General features: G+C 39.9%; 1 protein-coding gene across 4 annotated transcripts in view; it reads right to left on the bottom strand.

The window, feature by feature from the left end:
• The window catches only part of PDE5A (phosphodiesterase 5A), a 105698-nt gene extending 84089 nt beyond the window's left edge, over positions 1 to 21609 (bottom strand). For 3 of the 4 annotated variants that reach the window (XM_041398938.1, XM_041398936.1, XM_041398935.1), the window contains exons 1-2: positions 21031 to 21608; positions 18832 to 18918 (exon numbers count right to left, since the gene is read on the bottom strand). The gene's annotated coding sequence lies outside the window, so the exon portion shown is untranslated. Of the gene's footprint in view, positions 1 to 18831; positions 18919 to 21030 lie in introns of all 4 variants that reach the window. The other variant, XM_041398942.1, reaches the window with a different exon arrangement.
• Between the last annotated feature and the right edge of the window lie 278 nt (positions 21610 to 21887).

Raw genomic sequence — 21887 nt, forward strand, 5'->3', positions numbered from 1 at the left:
GCTCATCATTCTCACCCCTGTTGGTATTGGCTTTGTAGATGGAGAACTGATGATATAATCAGGATTCTTTCCCTCAGCCTGTGCTCATCTATACAGGAATGGGTTGTCAGCTCTGAAAATCAGTTCTGCTTTTGCTCTTGAACATTTAAGTTTTTAATGACACCCAAATCTGAGGATGCTTTGAACTGCTACACAAAGCAGGCCATTCCATCTCTGAGAGGATAAACTGAGACAGAACAAAAGTCAAGAAGGTTTCCAGGAGAGGAAGCAAAAAGCTGGCTGTTTATTCCCAGCCAGATGTACTTGTCTCTTTCTCTGTATGTTTGATTTAGTCCTGGCTCAGCTGTCTCCTTGTTTGGGGTTTGCAAGAATGAATGGATATTATGACATGCTGTCTCCTGATAGTTCCATGTAAATAATTGTGAGGGAAGGAGAGGTGAATGGAGTTACTCAGGCATTTTGGGTTTTAGCAGATACCCTGAAATTTCATATCCAGACAAAACATGACACAGGGCTTAATATTGTCACTGCCTTCATTCACCCTGCATTTCTGGTGTGTCCAAGGGGATTGCAACAAGCAATTACCAACTGGAAAGGAGAGATTATATCTGGGTTGCCATTATGAATACGGGTTTAGTAAAAACAAAAGATGCAATTCCAGTTGCTCACTGCAAAAAGAAGGAATGAAAGGTGCTAAAATAAATATTTCAATGAATTAGTACAGAACTTCGAGTTTTCAATTAGGAGCTCTGCAAGGTACTTGAGAGATAAATGGAGAAGCAGTGCTCAGCTTTAATGACCAACAGGCTCCTTCTTTACCTTCCTATAATATTCTGAAATAGAAGCAGTTTAATCAAAAGTAAAGTCCTGCCATACAATTATGGACACATGACATGCCAGGAACTTCCAGTGGGAGCAAAAGGCACGAGAACCCCTGCACACACTGGGTGAATTTGCACAGTCCCTACATACCCCTTTCTTCAAAAGCCCTCCCTACCTGGGTAGTATTTTAATTCATGCTTCTCATGCCTCTGTGATGTAAAGAAAACCATTTTGCAGATGAGAAATCTGAGTGCTGCATATTCACAGCCTGGCCTCCAGAGTTAGTGCAAAGGTTCAGTCTAATCTGAAGAGAATAAAGCTTGTGAATATTCAGGAATTTTTGCAAACCGATAGCAAGGAGCAATCTTCATAGGCTGACCTGGGAACAGGATGTTGCTTTGGTGATGTGCAGTGCTTTAATCGCAGTGCATTTCCACTAAGCCCAAATGAGCCTCAGGCCATGATCAGGAGAAAAAAAAAGGCTCCTTTATTCAACAGATTACAAAATTTATTATGTTTATGTTTGACTGAATAATTTATCCATATCTGGAAACTCAGGGATGACTGAAAAATAGCTCAGTGAGCTTTACATTAAACTCAGGAATATTTGGGTTGTGTTCTCACAATCCAGTTTGCCCCAAAACTGCTTCTTGACCCTGAAACTGAAATTGTTGAATGACAGGAAGATGAGCTAAAACCTCTTAGCAGATCTCAAATTTTTTTGTTGACAGTGTTGGCAGCAACAGGACCAGCTGTAAATGAAGGATGAATTGAAGTCAGGGGAACAAAAAACTTTTTGCCCTTCTCTCTGAGTGGCTTTGCCTCCCTCAGGTGCCATCTCTCCAGCCAATGTAAATGAGTGAAGTAGTGAAATTAGAAGAGTCTTGGCTGATTTCACAAGGAAAGAATATTGTCCACAATGGCTTCAAATCTTCTTATTGTTTGACACAAAAAGTGTGTTCTCTATTCACACCTGATGAGCTATGAGAATGGTTTTCCTGAGGAGAATCAGAACTCAGTTTTACACATTTGAAATTATAATAATTAAAAATATGACACACTGGTTGCATTGCAGCAGCATGGAAAACATGTTCTCTTACAGGCAGCAGCTGCACATATTGCTGTATTTTGCACTTTCATTACAGGTTAGCGGGATAATGTTAAATAGAAGATATTTTGATGCAAACCTCTGGTGATTTTACCTTGTAACTGACTCATTAGTTAAAAAAATTTTTTAAATGTGTCAATTTTTAAAGTTCACATATACAGCTTGAGTATATTTGAATAACTCTGAAATAAAACATTTCTGTACACAGAAGGGAACAAAAATATGCCTAGAGCATACCCAGACTTCATTTACTATGCCTGCTACCCAAACTTTTCCTCTGAGCAGAGCTATGTAGCTCCACAGAGTCATGTTAATAGTGCCATTAATCTTCCCTGCAGTAATCTCTACCTCTCAGCTTTTCCACATTCAGCACCTGGGGCAGATTTGACCTGACAAGTTTGTCCTTGAATCCTATCATTTACAAAGTCCACATTAAAAAAACCCTCATGTATTATCAGCACTGCTGTGTTTTATCAAATAACTGCCACCAGCTCCTGCCTGAAATAGTTCATTTGCAGAGCTGTTGCCACCAAACTGTGGAAACCAACCATCAGTCAAGAGCTTGTTTTGGTCTCCTTTTCACAGCAAAGAGAGCAAGTGAACTGCAGATGGAGCACTGTTTATACTTTCCCATCATCTCGGAGTGCCAGGAGCTGTTGCTGTGATGTCACTGCAGTTGGGCAGGACACAGAGAAGGCAACAAGACTGGAAATATTTATTTATTGTGTTAAGGCTAGTTGGACTTATACTATAGAAAGAACAACAAGGGGTCGGAAGTGCAAGGTACATCACCTCACTTTTGGTGTAGACCTATAGGGGAGACACCACACGGGGGAAAAAGGTTTGATGCATCTGCTGATCAAATTGAAAATGGAAAGAACTTGTTCTTAGATTTTATGTAGCTCTGTGTCAGCAGGAATTTTTGGTTGTGTGGGATGGGGTGTGTATGTGAAACCTCTGTCAGAAACACTGGTCTTTCTGGCTGAGAAAGATGAGTTTTGTCTGATTAAGATAAATAGTATAGTCCATTCTCACCCTCAGGTGTCCACCCATCTTTGGAAGCAGTTGTTTACTGATGGCTTGTGTTGTGCATGAAGCAAAGCAACATTAATTGAGAAAACTGATCGTGGACTTTTTCATTTCCTATAGCAGGCTTCATCCATGAATCTGTGCTTGCAGCAGGAACACCTTAAGTCATTGGAAAAGTCTGATAACAGAGAGCTGCAGAACACTCAAGCAGTGATAAAGCAAACAAATCAAGTTTATGGTATCACAAAAGGAATTTTGTCTACCTGGCCAGAAAACAATATTCTTTACAGTATTACTTCCTCATTGTCTAGCCAGTGTTTTGTGTTGCTAATTGTAAAAGCTGCAAACAAAGCATGTGAGCCTACTACAATATTCTCTATTAGGCAAAGATCTCTCCTGCAACTTCTAAGAAGCTTTATGTGTAACTCTGCTCTCCTAAACACAGAGTTAATTTCAGCTAAACCAGTGTCTAGTAGAAATGTGGGAACGAGTTCTTCATATGGCACCCCATGTAGAGAGAACAAATGTCCTTTTTGTTTTAATAATGAACTTTCAAGGCATCTATGCTAAATGATTTTGTTCTGCCTGTAGTGTTTAGTGCTCCATTTCATTGCTGTCTGTAGGAAAGTGCATTATTATGTGTTTAATGGTCACTTAAGGCTCACTTAAAGTTTTTATTACAGAATGCTTATTAATAGTGCACAGCTTATTTCTGGAGAGGTTCTGTTCCGCTATTTGTGTTTAACTAATGTTTAAAAAAAAAATGTGAAATTTTAAAGAGGTTGGTAATTTCTCTGAATATTTATGTTGGAAGGGATTTCAGGAAGTGATTTATTCCCATTCTTCTGCTCCAGGCAGGGCTAATGTCGACATTAGAACAGGATGCTCGTGGCCTTTTGCAGTCATATTCCTGGTGTCTGACTCGAGGTTTCCCAGCCTGTCCAGTGCCTCTTTGTTGAGCCCCAGGGAAATGTGCTCAGTGCAGCCACTCAGTTCAGCTCCCAGGCAGCCTTCAAAAGGCTTTGGGACCAGAGCTGGGTCCCAGGTGCTGTGACCAACAATTGTGCATCTGCCAGTGTGTGCCTGAAAGACTTTTTCAGCACACTCAGCTTTCCTGCACTGAGCTGCAAGGTGCTTCAAGGCAAAGGAAAGTAAATGCTCTGTGTGGTTCCTTAGGGAGAAAAGCACTGTGGGATGTAATTTACTAAATTATCAGCAGGGGCAGGTAGAGGAAGATATTTTGGCAGTCAAAACCAATAATGAACTTGCTTTCTATTCACTTGATCAAGGGGGTTTTTCGAGTCCTACTTCATCACCCCTTCTGTCACTAATGTATTCCTTCCCTGAATAGTTAGGCTTGCATTAATCCCTTTGGCTGGCAGGAGGATCCTGATTTTCAAGATCACCAAAGCAAATACAACCTGTATCTTCATCTCTCATATTTTTTCACTTTAGAACTACTCGCTGACTTTCCAGACTTAGAGAAAATGTAGGTTATCCCACCCAGTGGGTTTCCCTGGTTCTGCTGAGCTGGAGATATAAACACTTGGGAGAGAATGCAGGAAAAGGGGATCATATGAGAAGTCTGTAAGAAAGCTCCCTTCACTGTCCCATGATAACTGTGACCCTGAGTATCTCTCCTGCACTGTGGCCGGAAGGAAACAATGAAATGCTCCAAGTCACAGGAAAAGGAGAACAGCCACTGTGGTGCAGCTGCAAACCTGCACAGGGGAGGACTAGCCTGGGTAATTTAAAAGATGTTTTTACCCCCAGGCTAGATTCTAACTTTGGCTAGGCTGGGGTAAATCAAGCATAACTTTACTGACATCAAAGGCTCTGCTCCACATGATCTAGCTTCATCTCTTGAAAGTGAGGTCAAACCCATTAACTTTTCTAGGCATGTTCTGCCCAAAATGGTAGGGTGGAGCAAGGTCAAGCCTATGATTTTATTATTTTCACTTGGGCACTTGCGCAATTTGGTATTCACATCTGGCTTTGCCTTTTAAAGGGCACTTTTTTGGCATCTGAAGTGGCAATTGTCTGGCCACGACTATTCAGCTGCCCAGTTTTGGATGGGGTGGGTTAGGAGTAGGCCAGCTTGAGAAATATAGATGCAAAGGGGTATCTAGTAATTTTTAGGATGCTGTAAGAAAACTGTATTGGATTTTAAGGTTCAATATTCAGGCTATTATAAAAATGGAGCTAATTTTTTGCCTGTATCAATTTTCTTCTTTCACTTTAATTTAAAGTTAGTGAGCCATACGCAGAGCAGAGATGAAAGCCTCTTAGTAAATGCCTGTGACCTTATTTTGAGTAATCTATAGCATTCTATAACATTTTTCATTGTGATAAAATGTAAGCACTGGGCAACTGCTGAGGTGGAGGTCCCAGTTCAGGTGGTTGTGCTTAGCTGCATGTCATTCTTAGCTGGAAACTTATACTGTGATTTCACATTGCTTTGGAAGCAAGGAATCACTTTAGCAACATGCTATCTTCGACATTTCTAGTCGAAGAAAATAGAAAATTTAGCTCCGGTTGCAGTTGCTGCTGTGGGTTTAATGCATTCCATGCAATATCACGGGAAGGGGCTGATCTGTAAGAGGGAGTAAACTTAAAGCCCAGAAGTCAAGGTGGGCTGTATCAAACATTCTCAGCCACCAGGTGGCAATGAGCTGTGCCGCTGTGCCTGGTGACAGGGCAGGACCATCCCCTGCAGAGTCTGGGAATTGCACGGGAGAAGCCATATTCCTATGGAGTACACGCCTTAGGGTCTCTTATCTATCTCAGCACGCTGGCAGTGACTGCAGTTTTTTCGTTCCAGTTGGTGTGAATCAGTTTCCATTCCCTTGGTTGTCTTTTGTCATTTGCCACTTAGCAATGTCATGTTTTAACACTCTCTGTGTCCTTTGGGAAGGAACCACATTCTGTTATTTCGGCTGTGAGCCTGATAATCTACTGAAGTGGTGATGGATGTTTTAAAGAAAATGGCAATTATCACGTGCAGTTATGCTGAGCTTGAAATCTCCTGGAGCCACTGTATCCTGTTACCAACAATAAGAGCATGTGGAGCACTTTGCTCACCTAGAAGAGAGACGGTGATAATTTAAGAATGAGTTCTAAGAGACATATTTGCTTCTGGTCTATGCTGAAGTTGTAACTTTTTCAGAGAAAAGTGGTAAAGTTATTTACTAGGATTTTTTTTCTATTGAGGCAAAAAAATAACCTTCAAGGACTAGCAGAGCTCAGCATCACTTCTCCCATGTTGCAGTAAGGTCAGCATTAGGAATTCCTAATTTTATGGGATGCTCTGGGAACCCTTTGTCCATTTGCAGGAAGGCATTCCTCTGTAGGTGTGACACTTCAACTGAGCACTTTTCTTAGTAGTGGAAAGCACTCAGGGCTTCACAGGCATGTCCTTAACATCTGAGAAGAAACTGCTTCTGAAGGAGCCCCATGTCATGTTCTTCACTTTTAGATCCTAGCAGGGCAATCTGAGCCAGCAGAACTGAAATGCTCTGCAGGAAGTCTAGTGTTTGGCAGTGTGTACTGCAAATGCCTCCTACAAAAATGATACTGGAAAGAAAGTTGCAGTAGCAAAGCCGGACCCCACAGACACAAACCAGTGGTGTTGCAACACTCATGCAAGTCTAATTTCTTCTGTGTCTGTGATGGTATCAGTCTTTAGTTACATAGCAGTCCTACAGTTTTCTCCCATTTTCTGCTGATTTTTTTTTTGTGCAGCTAAAGTATATCCAGCTAAAGCTCTGACTAAAACACCTTCAGATAATGACACTTGAGCATAATTTCTTGTATGGCTGGGTTCAGCTCCAATCACCCTTTTGTAAGTACATACAGCCTTTGGTAAAGTGGTGTGATCTAAACAGGAAAAGATGAGAAAACCCCATAGAAAGTTCAGAAAGGGCAGGGAATTAAAAAGCCAGGAAAAGACATGGTAACAGTGGAAAGATTGAATTTCATGTAACACACAGCAGTCTCAGCGTGCACGTTGCCTGGCCAAGGTAAACCACACAATAAGTTACTGTACAAACAGAGAATCATGAAGTGTGTGATCCTTTAATCTTGAGGTGGCATCCCTGCAGTTCTGTTCTAATTGCCTTGTTATGGATAGAAGGAGCTGATGTGGTTCCAGTTCCTGAAGAAGCATGGTAGCTTCTAATTGTTGGAAAACAGATTAAGACTGTTCCATGGTTTCACAGGCATGCCTAAAATCCAGCTGTCAGGCGTATTTCTATTTAGTTATGGTTTGGAAGGTGTTTAAGGGGAACAGCAGTTTAATGGAGCATCTGGATCTCATTGCAGGCCTGCTTTTTGTTTTTGTGTTTCTTAATTTATTATTACACTTTCCAGCTGGGCTCATAGAGGCACAAAGGAGAAAAGACATGGCCCCAAGTCACAAAGCAAATTTGTATTCCAGCTTAAACTTTAAAGTTTCCTTTTGCCTTTTACTTAAAATATTAAATGTTAGAGCTTCCAACACTCATTGATGGTATTTTTACTTGAAGTTTAACTTAGGATTAATGTATTAACATTCCTTGTTTTGAAAATAATTTTAAAAGACATTATAGAAGGCTTTATTTTTTTCAGCTTTGTTTTGGTCCACTGCTGCTGTTTTGTAGGAATAGTTGCTTATCTGTCTTTTTATTCAGAAGAATGTCAGGGGTGTGTTTGTGATTGGAGGGCTCCTGGAGCTACTCTGTAAAATGTGCTGTATGTTACGGGTAATCGATACTTGACTCTTAATATGGATAAAGAAATAGCAGAACGTGCTGGCTGCTGACTGCATTATGTTGTTTATCCTGCTTATGAGTCTTCCTGCAGGCTGTTCATCCTCTCACTATCCATTTCCCAGTTATTTGTGACAAACTTTTGCTTTGAAAAAAAAAGGCAAAGGGCTGCAGTCACATCCATGTTCTGATCGTTGCCTGCTGTATTCCTCCCTCACAGGACCCAAGTTTGTTGTCCTCCCACTCTGTTAAACTGTGCCAAAATACAGAATGTAATTGAGAAATAATGCATTAGTGCTCTTGTGAGGAAATAAGGAAATCCAAAAGGAAATTCCACTTATAAGTGTCTTCAATTCTGTTAAGGCAAACTGTATATTTGGTTGTCAGCTTGGAGAGGAAAACTGAAGCCCAGCCACTTAAGTTAAAGGTGTGTGTGACCTTGGCTGTGCTGGTTGTTTGCTACTTAGATAAGTTCTTGCCATTTCTGATATCTGTGGATCATGTCCTTGGAATTGCTGTGTAATGCAGCTAAATCATTTCCATGGGCGTGAAGTGGAAAGACAAGAAATTTGTCCCCGGGTTTAATCTGAATGAGATACAGTTTTACAAGAGATTAAAGAAGGCTCTTGAGACAGTAAATAGAAATACGCCCAGAAGCAGCCATTTGGGTGTCAGGTCTTTAGATTTATATTCATGCTCACAGATCTAATTACTGCTGGTGAACTGGAAATATCTATACCAGCTCCACTCTTCCCTGGTGTGCTTCTGATCACAGCTGTATAAAGCCAGTGAGTGAAAAAACAGCAAGTGCTTGTCAAACCTCAAACACTGGCCCAATTTCTTTTTGTTCATGATCCTTGCAGAAAAAGACAGGAGTGATTCCAATTACTTTTTATCAGATCAATGAAATGGGATAATTTCTCTGAGTTTTGTGGAACAAGATGTTATCTCATGCAAATTACAGCAGCTGCATGGATGTTTTCTCAGAGAAGCTGTTCTTCCAGCTGGAACCCTTGGAATACTTTCTGCACCCTTTCCTCCTGCCTCACCTTTGAACTGCTCCTGGGGTCAAGTAATGTGGAGGTAAGGCAAAAAACCTACAGGAGCACAAAGGAGAATCATGAGAGCTGTGGGGTTTATCCACTGAATTGGTGGTAAACCCTGAAAGATGGATGGGACTTAATTGTAACAGTGATCCTGATGGTTCCTTCTCAGATTTCTGCATTTATTCCTGCAGCTCTGAGTATTGCAGTACAATGCTTTGTCACTGTCTTTGCTCTGCTCTCTAAAACTCTTATGCCCTCACCACAGATTCACGCATTTCTCACTCACCTGGCAGTATTTAGAGCACTGTCAGGATCTGAAACTCTCCACATCATTGGGCAACCACCAGTAAATGCACAAGCTCTCACTTTGGAGAACTCCTTGGATGCTGTTGGGATGGTTGTGAGCAATTCTGGCTGTGTCAGCCGGAAAGGCAGCAGACAAATGCAGAGAGAAGAGCATGCTAACAAGTGCTGGAAAGCAGCAGGCAGCCAAATGAGAGCATGTAGAGCATGGTGCTTTAAAAAGTGCTGGAATTTGTTACTTTATTCTAATTTCCTGTGTTTTGAAGGTTTTTTTCAAGCTCTGATGGCACTGGAGACATAGTGATGATGAGCTGGAGAGAAGCATAGCTTGTGTGCAGTCCTCAGTCTCAGAAAATTTTGAGACCTGAATAATTTTCTTCTGGGAAAACTTTTAGTGCCAATTATGTTCCAAAAGAATTTCCTAGGCAGCCTGCCCATCCAATTTCTCTCTTTTCCAGCTTATAAAATAGCAAGCTGATAGCATGCATCTATCCCTTTGACCCTGTGGAGCATAAGGCAACTGAAGAGTCATTGGGCTGCCCCTGGAAGCTGGGTTATGGATTCTGGCCAAAAGCGTGAAAGCTGTAATTGGTGTGGAAGATTTTTCTTCTCTTAATCATGCCTTCATATTTGAACTCTTTCCAGTCTTCCCAAAGAACAAGTCATTAGCCACTCCTTTGGAAGCAGAAAGGCTTGAGGCAGCATGGTTTGAGATTTGTTTGACCTTTCAGCTCTGCTTTCCTCTGAGCACAGGATTACTTCTGCTTTGTGCAATTTGGATTATGTAGGGATTCAAACATCTGAGAGAGTGAGGGAAATTATAATTTTTGGGTCAATGAATGAGACTTTTGGGGAACCTCTCTCTATTGGCTGGTATGTTTTTCAGGAAGTTTCGTGTTATCAGAGTAGTTGCTGAAGCTACTTGCATGAAAATCTGAAGGGTTTGAATAGGATGTGAAAGTCTGAAATTTCCTTCTGCTAAGGACAGGTCTTATCCTGTGATGTGTGTTGAAGACAGAAAATATTTCACAGCCTGTTCACAGCAGAAAATATGTGAGAAAAAAAATCAGTATGCAAAAGGAAAGAGTTAAATTATATTAAAAAAATCAAGAAATGGTTATAGTTATCTGATTTGACTGTCCAAAAGAAAGAGAACACTGCTTTTCCCAGGCCCAAAAAGAGTTTGCAGGACCGACCCCTGAGAGAAGCTGACCAAATATGTATGGAAACAAGAGATTCCTGAAGGAGCTGTCTCTGCCAGAAGAGCTGCTGCAGAGATGTTCCTCTTAAATGAAATAATACCATTCCTGTAGGAATTAAAATCTGACTAAAATCACTAACGTTATGGAAAATACTCCAAAACCTACACTCTGCTGTTCTGAAAGCAGTTGCTCCAAAATACCCTGAAGAACAAAATGCTGCAACTTAAAGCCAATAACACCAATTCAGGAGGTATATAACGTCTGCCTGTGTATGGAAACAAAGTCAGGACAGCTGATTTAATTCACAGAACATACAGAATTTGATTAGTATCCTTCAGTGATTGGTTGTGTTACTGATGGTAGGATTTGTTTGATAATAGCCAAGTGTAAATATCATTTGTACCATGTAACCCCGGGTTACTGTGGTTCCCACCCTCCCCCTGGCTGGGGGAATTTGGGTTTGATCTTGAGTAACTGAGACAGAAGTACTAAAGTACAGTAAATCCAACATAATACTTTCTTACCCCAAAATACACATTCCAAAACACTGGAAGAACACAGTATTTTTTTCCCTGTATTATTTACTCAAAAAACATATGAAAAATAATACAGTTCAGGAAGCTTATGTGTGATTAAAGGAATGTACTGTGCATACATCTTAATATGCAACATACATATAGTTCCAATTGTATTAGTGCATGGAGTCAGAGAAGAGATTTCTAAAGGCAAAGCAGGAGTTACTCCCAGAAACTGAGAGGGAGACAGTCTCAAAATTAGCTTTACTGGGATTTTATTTCTGCTTTGCATGAAGGCTGTAGCATGTTGGAATCTCATATGCATTCATGCAGTATTTGTCTTTTAAGCATATCTAACATTCTGAGGAAAAGGCTTAAGATGCAGTTGGAGCCTAAAAGGGCCTATTGGAACTTAGGGATCCAAGTCCATGGTGTATAGTCTCTCCTGGAGCCAGGATAACTTTTTTCCTGTATGTAGGTGAGGAGACCAAGGGTTGAGCAGAGCTGGCTGTTAGGGGGGTGCTTTTGGTGACAAAGTGACACTGTCCCTCCTGGAGCTGCCAGGCTGTGCTGTTGTAACATGCTCTGAATGTGCCTCTCTTCTCTGCTCTCTAATCAGTTTGAAGGGGTCACTGGCCATGCCGGGCATCTGTGTAGCTGCCGGGGTGCACAAATTCTTTTGAATTGTCTGCCTCCAGCTTGCATTATCAGGTTACTTTTCTTTCAGGGGCCTGCATAAGAGAACAGGCCTCTGCCCAGTGCCAATTATAAGTGCAAAGAAAAGCCTTTTTGTTTGGGTTTGCCTTTGATGTGTGTCGAGAGGAAGCGTGCAAACCACACTGCTGGGTTAGCTGACCTCTCTACGGTGAGTTCCAGTTGCATTTACTTTTCAAATAGCTATAAAAAGTGAAGGCTTTTCAAAGCTGTAACTGCAAATTGTTCCCAGCATAAACCCCAAACAGCTGCACTTTGTGCTGGGAAATGCCTTGAAGGCTGAAGGAGGGAGCCTTCCCTCCAGGCCATGTAGATGTTTTACAGCTGTATGTGTGGCCTTGAGGTTAAAGTGACTTCCTTGGAGATCCCATCCCTAGATGGGCTGGCCAGGCAGTTTTGTGGTTATGAAGGATGACCTTGGCCTGTTGTCCCCAATGCTGCTGTGGGGGGAGGAATGTGCTGATGGGAGATCTGCACATCCTCACCTTCCAGGGGTGCCTTTCAGCACCCTCACGTCTCTTGGCACACACTCCCTGCATTCAGGGCCCTCCTAATCCGTATAGACAGGTCTGGCGGGCTCAGGGGAGCTGGGGCCGTGATCCCTGCCAGCCTGAGGTGCTGAGTGCTCCCATTAACTCTGTGGGGAAGCACAGGAGTCCTGTGCCGAGACTCTGCTGACACCAGGGCCTTGTTTCTGGTCACTAAGCAGGGTTTGTTTTCTATACCCTGAACTTTCTCAAGCAGCTCTGGGAGACCCAACTCCAATGTCTGCTTTACAATTATCTGACAACTAATTTAATAAAAGCTCTGCAATTAACAGGCTGAATTTATGTAGCTCATGTTCTTCAGGGCCTCATCTGAAGGCTTTGCAGTTCTTATGTGCAGAACTTTGCAGAGGCTGCACTGATCCACTAAGCTCTGCTCTAATATTGTTTAAAAGTAATTGCCTTCACCATGTTATTTCTGCTTTGCTATTTCTAAACTATGCGAAATTCAGGAAGCTGCCTCTTGCACATGATTATAAATTGCTGGCTGGGGTGAGATACCTAACAGACAACTAAAATATAATAAAATATTAAATGCATTTTCATATTGTGCACATTCTGTTTACATGTTGTTCACAAGGGACTCTGAATTTGCTTCACAATAACAACCATGAAAGGAAAAAATTCTTTTCTCAGTAATGAACAGACACAGCAGAAGGGTTTTGGCATGTAGTTCTTCCCTCAAAGAATTTTGCTTGAAAAGGATATGAAGAAAATCTCAATAAAATATTAAGATTTGACCTATTGCTGATTATGTTCGAAAAGCAGGAGAGAGTCATGGCAGGAATGTAATAGGAGGGAGAAGGAAAGTAGGGTGCCAAGTGTATCCCTTAAAAATTAAATTTTTCTGCTTTGTTATTAAGAAGAACAGCAGGTTTTATTAGTGGCACATAAACGACACTGAAAGCTGGAAGTGACAACTAACAGCAGCCCACGGCTTGTTAAGTCCATGATAGAAGGTTATAATTCATATGCCATCTGGAAATTTTGTTGAGGGCTGCTCTCAACATGAGCTCATCATTTGGTACAAAATATTCTCCTGCAGGAACATGTCTCAGAGAACAACAAGATAACTGAGGGGCAACAATTTTCAGGATAAGAATCGATAAATTCTCTGAAGCAAAGAGATGACTTTATTTTCACCTTTGACTTATTGGTATTACTCTGAATTCAAAAGTTTCACTTAGATCCTGAAGTCTAAGTGCTCTCTTGTTTCTTCCTGACTGGGACTGGTGATATATTTAGACCCTGCCACATGCCACAGACAAAAAGATTTTACCTACAAAACTTGTTCAGGATACTTGGCAGGAAACTGAAAATGGGAGAAAAACATAAAAATGAAATATTAAAGATAGCTTGATGGAATCTACCAGCTCATCTAACACGTAAGAAAAGATGGGAAAATTTATTATGTTAGGCTAATAAATGAGAAGACAGGTGATGTGTCATACACATTACATAACAGAAGATAAATGCTAATGAGAAGAGATTATTTTAGTGATAACATTGGCACATGAAAATCTTCATGGTGACTAAAAGTCACTTTAGATTTTAAGTAGGAAAGGCCATGAATTTTTAACACAGGGAAAGCCCAGAGCCTTGCAGAAACTTAGCCTCAGGAATTGTCTGAAGCAAATCAGTTTATTTTAGCATTTAACAGAGAGAAAACGCATGTACAAGTGGCAGTGCAATCAAACTTTCAAGATGGCTTCCAAGCAAAACTTGGAAAAAAATCACAGATGATGAGCTAAGTTTGTTAAACACAGCACATTACTTACAGAAATGTTAAGGTAAATCATGGACCTGAAGTAATCTAATGTGAATGTCAATTATCTGAGCAGTCTGTAATTAAACCCAGACTTTTCTGATAGCTGTGGCTGTCTCCACATTGTTTCAAAGTGTTTGACCTTGAATAATATTTGCTGAACTGGATGTCTACGGCCACAATATCACACAACATATTTGGAGTTGTGGAAAGATGAGCTCACCAAGGGCACACACAACCCACAGCCTGATCCATGGACAGTGACTAATGTCAGCCCAGAAAACAATCTGATTTTCATATATCCTGAAAATGCTCTCTGCTTGCATGGACATTCAGAGATGTTTTTGACAAAGTAAGTCATCAGTTTTCCTGCTCTCACCAGTCATCTTTAAAGTGGCACTTCCCAAAAATGTGTTCTCCTCTGAGATTCACACCATTAGTCATGTTGTTGATTCTGTCAGGCTTCCCAAAGCCTGGCCTGTGTCTCCTATCAGCTTCTTCATTGTGCATCCTTTTCTTTGAATTATTGCTGATCTAACTCTGTATTACAGTAATTCTGTGTACACAGAGTGTATTTTATACTAACATTTGCTTATTGTGCTAAAGACCCTCAGGAATAATCTTTAATTTTTAAAGAATGCTGCATTAAAATTGAAAACACCATGACTCTCCCAACAGGCCATAAAATTACATGAGATTTAGGTACTGTAGGATCCTCCCCTTAGTATGGGATATATATATAAAAGAAGCCTTATTCACCCTAGTGAATAGGGTGAACCCTAGTTTCAGCCCAGTTAAAAATGAGATTCATTACAGCACCAGCTCCACAGTGCTGTTTTTAGAATAAAAAGCTGTGAAAAAAAGAGCTCAAAGTCATTGAAGCCATTCTTGAAGATTTAATAATTGAATATATTTGGAGCACTGACATTTTTAGTCTTATGAGTATTGTGAAAATCACAACTTTAGTCATGCCTAAATGCAAACCTTATAGAAATATTCCTTACAAATTGATTTAGGGTTGGGAAAACATCATTCTGCTTGGTATTTTGTTTGGTTTTCTTTTTAAAAACAGGTTCATCTCAGAAACAAGTTTTTCCCTTTAATTAGTCAAGAAAATAGAAAAAATTATTAAAAATACTATGCTGGTAAAAATACTGTTCTAATGTTTTAATCCTTCTTATTTTCTGTTATATTCTGTTTTCTCTGAAGCACAGTCTGCACAAAGAAATTCAGCTGCAGAAACCATTGTTTGAAGTGTGAAGCTGAGACTTTCTGACAAATTGCAAATAGCTAACTTGAAAAAGTGCTCCCTGGTATCTTCCCCTGAATGAAAAGGAACACGTCTCTTCTGACATGTGTTCTTGCTATCTGCTGATCTCAGCATTTAAGAATGTTTCAGGATAGGACAGAACTGTATTAAGGGAACTTGGATGAGTAAATCCTCTTGTGGCTCTTTAGGAAGTTATAATCTGCAAAAGGACTTCACTTGAAGGAATCTCTTCTACTTAGAAGGCAAAAAGGGAAAATTAAAACTCTCTATTGCACACAGCTTGCTATCTGATTTTTTCCCGCATGTGTAGCCAGATTTTTCTGAGGGAAAAACTTTAATGATAATTGCTTTTTTCCATAGCAGAGCAAGGATTTTTTGAACAGATGCTGACTGATTCCGTTCTGTGCAATTGGACTGGCAGCTCTCAGAGTACTTGTTCAGGGCTGCCAAGTTACGAAATGTTTGAGGTACAAGCAGAGTGTGAATAAAGCTTTTATTGCTTTGAACAAGACATCTCGGCTCAAAATTCCCTTGCTTACATTTGTGTGGATATTAATGACCTGTTAGTTAAATGTGGATGTAAAAATGTCAGATGGACTAAAACAGATCAAATCGTATTTTTTCTTAGTTTTGCTCTTTAAATCTTTTATGGTTACTATCACTGGGCTTCCCTCCTCTTCTCATGTTTTGTGTTTACTGGCTGTTACATGGTCATCTTTTTCAACACAAATACAGCCACAAATCAGAGGCTGATTTTATTGTCATTTATATAAACAGAGTTGTTGTCTCTGCTTTCATAGATGAGGGAATAATTTCTAAATAGGATAAGTGAAGAACTCCTTATATTCTTCTTTATATTTGAGATGATATCTCTGAAAAATAGCAGGTTTCTCAGGGTCTAAAGTCTTTCATATATGCCAGGAGAAGTTTCAATTAATCTTCTTTAAATCTGTCTCAAGTCTTTAAATACTACTCTTGTTGTATTTTCAAATTCTAAATTATACTTTTATTTTTGCCAGTCTTTTTTTCCTAAAGAAAGTTTTATAATTTAATCTGATGATGATTTAAAAATTAGTGATATGAACAGTTTTATAAATTTTACTCTACTCTTTTTCTCTTCTCTCAGTGTGGTTTTGTAAGTGAAGACAAGTAGAAAAGGCAAATATGGAAGAATTTTTTACTTCATAAAGGAAATTGATGTGTTTAAATACATTGAAAGAGAAAATGAAGTTTCACTATTTTATATAAAATGAATGTATCATTTTCAACCAAACCTAGCTATTATAACTTATTAATGATATTACTTAAGTAATTACACAGCATTTCAGGAATGATAACTAGTGCTAGAAATTGCACAGTGAATTCAAAGGTTGCTCCCTTTCTGGTGCTGCAGCACAGCCTGACCTGGACAAGATCCTAGGAAGTAACGCTGAGCAAGTTCACTGTTACAGGAGCATCATATTTTGCTCTTCTTGTCACTGCAGATTCCAAATTCTGTAAAATTGTCCCATGTTTCTGATCCTTCTCATAATGTTGTTGTGTGATACTCTAATGGTACAAGAGTTGTGTCAGCACCCTGTGAGGCAACATCTGGAAACCATTAATGCTTTGTGGGGCACAGAATGGCACAGTCACCACTGATGCATCTGGAAAGAGCAAAACTTCTCTTGTGCCCTGGTAGGGCAGGTGATTACCAGGGGAAGGCTGGGAATCTCTCAGGATCCTTCACACAGACTCCTGGCACCTATGCAATGGCTGAACCTACTGTATGACCAGGAACTCGAACGCTCCATGTGAAAAGGATGTGGAATATTGCTCTCCTGGCTGTTGTTAGTTACAATCTGTTGGTGACAGTCCAGTCTGTAAAAAGTGACAGCTACATCTGTGTGGACAAATTTCCCATCTGAAACAGATCTGAAACTGAGTTTTTTGAGCTTAATTGCATGTCTTGCATAGCATTTGATTTATTCATGTGCACAGTGGCTCTGTGGCACATGGCAGCAATCACAGGTAGGATGTTTTGTTACATGTGATATGAATGACATAAGAATATTTTTCCATGCTGGCGTGGTTCATCTGCTCAAACTTAAAGAGGTAATTTAGCAAGGCATCCTTATTTTTTCATCTTTCCTTTATTCTCTTGTAGTGGTAGCATCAATTAATTATGCACCTCCATTTCAAATATTTTAAATGCACATTTTATGTAGGACATAATGTAGGACAATTTATGCAACATAAATTGTGTCTGATTATTAGATATTTTCCACAGAATCTAGAAAAGCTCACTAAAAGTCAAGAACTGTATATTTTCATGACTACATTTTTCTGGACACTCTCTTTGTTTATTAATATCATAACTGGCAACCCTTAACAAACTCCTTTGACTCTCCTGGTTCTGCCAAAAGCTGGGACTGTTCAGGCTGGAGAAAAGTGCAGAAGACACAAGTAGAAGTGATGCTGTCTTTTTTTTTTTTTTTTTTTTTTCTTTTCTTTTCCTTTTTTTTTTTTTTTCCCCAATATGCCTGAAAATTTTAAAAGCCACTCAGTGAAGATTTTTGCCCCAAAGGAATGAAGAGAAGGCAGATGCTCAGAGAACAAGTGATATGGATCTGGGAAGATATTAAGACCTGCAGCTCATGACAAGGTAAAATCTTTTGCAAACAGAATTACAATTAGCTGTGTTCTGATGGGATTTCTCAGGACTCAGAGAATTCTTGGTGGTCCAGAAAGAGATTTTTAACTTCTAATATGCCTCGTTTTCTGTCAGCTATGCAGAGGCAATGGAAAACATTTGTCAAAACAGATGGCAGGTTTAGCCCCCCGCCACTGAATACAAATGGGAAGTTCAAGGTCCAGTTAATGGCTGCTGAGCCAAGAAACATTTGGAAACTTAGTTTAGCATTGAATAGACCCCAAAGAATACAGTGTTACAATTCCAGGACGCCGTGGCTACGGCCAAACTCCGAATGCTGTGAGAGTCGTTTCACGGCTTATGCTTCCAGCCGGAACGAAGAACTGCTGAGGTGCACAAAAACTGAGATGTAGCAGCTAACATGGTTTTAAGGATTTTTGAGAAATGTTTGACAGCTGCTTCAGCCCAGCAGAACATTTCGTTGCCCAGTGCTTCTTGATATTTTACTGTCACTCAATTGCTTTTCCTAAACTAAAATAAGTATTATCTGAAAAGCAATCACGTGCATAAAATATACAAGCAGATACAATGTGAAAATCTCTGTTTTTTCTATTAAATCATACTGGCATTTACACTGAAGTAAGTTTCACAGAATCTCTAGGTAAATTGTGGCAAGTATGATCTGTGGAGCCGAAAGGTTTTAATTGCCAGTGGTGTAACTACAGAAAGCAAAACAAAGTCACAGAGACGTTTTACATGTATCCAGTGAAACAAATACTTGGGTAATTTGTGCTGATTAATAATGAAAAAGGTTCTTGCTGTGATTGAAACAATTTACTGTTAAATGAGCAGAAGTTTCTTGCCTGAGTTTGGAATAAGAACATAGAGAAAGCTCCTAAAAAGTGTTTGTAATAGTGATCAGTGCTTTATACAGACCCTAATCAAGATCCCAATAATGTAATCATACAATAGATTAGAAAGGTAGATTTTTCCTATGAAATGGGTACTCAGTGCAGTGCAGTAAATGCAAGGTTAAACTGCACTGTGTCTGTCTCTACCTTCGCATCCCTTGTCCGTACATCAGGAATTAAGCATCGAAGACCAGAAGTGTAGCACTGTTGAAAACACGACTGACCTGTCAGTCTTGCACACAGGTCCCTGTCACCAGGTTCAGAATGTTTCTTCCCAGTTGGGTCTGGCTGAGTTCCCTTCTTTCTTCACACTGAGGGGAATGTACAAAAGCAACTTAAAATGAAGAGCAATGGCTAAAAGATAACTTTTGTGGCTGATAATTGTCAGACTACTATACATGTTTTCCATAATTTCACAGGAATGGCTTCCTAAGGATTAGGTAAGGCTACCTGATTAGTTTACTTTTTTTTTTTTTTCCTTCTAGAATTTAATGAATCTGCAGAATGGATATAGTGAGTGAAAGCCAAGTTGCTGTTAGCTATATCTTATATAAGGTAAGCTGTTAAGCACCCAGTGTTATTACCTTTTGCGTTTATTTGGAGTTGTAAAGAAGCATTGATATGCATTATACACTGAGTGACTTGCTAGTGAGTATGGAAAAACTGCAGGTCCTTAATTTCTATACCAAGGGTTTCAGACTGGACCTAGAGACCAAATTAGATAATTAAAATCCAGGTAATCTTATAAAGATGTGCATACTTTCTCCTCAAAACCCTTGTGTTTTTCATGCAACAAATTTGGCCAATATGCCACCATTGCTTCCTGCAAAGCAAAACTGTGAAGAAAGCTGTTAAGTGTTCCCTTAGGATTTAGGCACTGATGATCAGCACAGCAGCAGCAGGCAGATGTTAACACACCTCAGTTGGCAGGAAAATTCAATTTTTAAAAGACTGTGTGTTCCAAATAACTGTGGCAGATGTACAGTGAAGCCCACAGAGCTGTGGGAGCTCATCACTAATACTGAGGGTCTTGGCTCTTCCTGACAGATAACAGCTTGCTGTAGCGGCTGTCTCCAGAGGGTTGCTGTTATTTGGAAGCAGCACATTTCAGTGCCTCTTTTCTTGACAATACCTGGGATTAATTTAGTCTACTGTTGTCTAAAGATCCCTGTGGACAAGGATCTATCTTAAAGGAAATGGCTTCTGAGACCCAAATTGAATGATGAAGGATTGTGGTTGCCAAATTTGTTTACATATATGGGCTTTTTAGCCGAGACTTTCACTGTGTGGTTTGACACTAAAAAAAAGTCATTCCTGGATTAAAGCACTGGGAAACAGTATAAGGAAGTAAAAATGGATGTACAGAACTAGTAAACAACTCTTTTAACTATATCCATCATTTCAAATAGAAAAAAAATCATTAAGTGAATTGCATTTTCCCAAGTCTGGCTAAGGAACAAGGCATTTCTTGCTTGATTTGTGAATGTGTTCAGTACTGTGTAAACAAAAGAAATGCTCTTTTCCCTTAATACTTCTATAAACCTATGTTCTGCCACTTTAATCTACCAGTGACAATAATGCAGCATTTTATTTTCTGATTTGTTGTGATTATTAAACCTGTGAGCTTAGGTAATTTTGTTTAAATACAATTAAAATTTAACAACTTGCCTAGTTATCCTCCTAGTCAAATTTGTCCTCATTTGAGGGCTCTTTTCTAATTTTGACTTATTAAATTCTGTGAGAAAGATCAAAGGTGCCCTCCTGTTCCTTATTACAGAGGATCAATGGATCAGATACTTCAAGGTTTGATAAAATATCTCAGTGAATTCAGCTGTATGCAGTAATTATTATGTTATTAGGCCATTTTACAGTAAGAGTTAAACTCCCAATCCTTTTGTAAACAACATCATTACATGCTAAACAAGTACCTCTTTCCTGAGGAGCATGGTTCTGTTTTTGTTTCGTATTTGAAAATGTACCATGTCCTTTTCAGTTGCTAAGCTGTGATTTACGAACTGCTCTCGATGGATTGTATTGGCATCCCATCAGAACTGCGTTCTAGCCTTCCTCCCTAAAATACAGGCAGTTCTAAGAAAGCAGCACTATTCTTGTGAAAACAGCATTTATATATTTCTTTTGCATGTTTATCCTCAGCATCATCTTACTGGGAACATGCTTAACCTGCCAAAAGCTCTTCTGAACTCTGACTGCAAACCATTCCAAAGTCCAAATTTCTCATGCAAATGCCGTATGACCTCAGGTAGGCAGAGAACTCCAGGTTCTCTGAGCACATTATCTGCAACCAACTTTACAGTTTTCTGAGCCTTTTGGCTGCTGCATTTTCAAAGCACTGTTTACTTATTGCCCTTGTCGTCTAGTCAGACTGCATAGCTTTGATCCAGGCAGTTTGCTTTCAGTCTTACCTCAGGATTCACAACCTCATCGTGCTGAGAAGTCTGACCCAGGTGCCTTATCCTGAAAACCTGGGGCTTTTTATTTGTTTGATTAACTCCCATGGCTTGCAAGCGATCCAGCTTTTGTTCAGCTGCTGTTCAGAAGGCTGGTGCATGGCTCTGCACGGCTTGGGCTTTCCTTAATCAACATATGGACTATAATATATTGGTTGTTTTGAGTCTGATGTCATGGGAAAAAGTGTTGCTTCAGTCAGTATGGAAACTTGCCCAGATACCTTCGCGTTGTTTCTTCTTTGACTGTAGTATCTGCTTGAAACTTTTCACTTGCCTTCTAATGGTTATTCCTGCTCATCCACAGGCTGTTTCCAGTCCAAATATAGTGCTACTTGATTGAAAAAATCCAAGAAGCAGTTCTCTTTTTGGCACATGTTTAACAATCCCAGCTAAATCCCCTCTGAAATGCCATGGTCTGGTTTGTCATAGAAGGTCACAGGCTTGCTGAGGCTGTCCCTCCGGACATTTCAGCAACTTCTGTGTCTGCACAGCTACAAAAACTCAGCTGAAATCTGGAATGTTTTTCAAACCCTTTCTTCCCCTCCCTCCGAAGTGGCTGTGAGGAAGCAGTGACCGAGGGTATCCTTGTGAAACTCCCATTGACCCTCAATATGGAATGTGAAGCCAGTTCAGGGCTGCATCGGGGTCCTGTGTTTGGGGTTTGTTTTTTGTACTGAGGGAGCCTTTCAGATGGTGTTTGGGAATGAATTTAAAAGAACAGCTAAAGTAATTTTATTTGCTTGTCTGCATAACTAAAGGATATTAGTCAGGGCAAACTAATGTAACTCCAGTGATATTAATAGAGCTGAGTT

The sequence above is a fragment of the Onychostruthus taczanowskii genome, unplaced genomic scaffold, assembly GCF_017590055.1.
Source record: "Onychostruthus taczanowskii isolate IOZ18803 unplaced genomic scaffold, ASM1759005v1 scaffold150, whole genome shotgun sequence".
Classification (NCBI taxonomy): Eukaryota; Metazoa; Chordata; class Aves; order Passeriformes; family Passeridae; genus Onychostruthus; species Onychostruthus taczanowskii.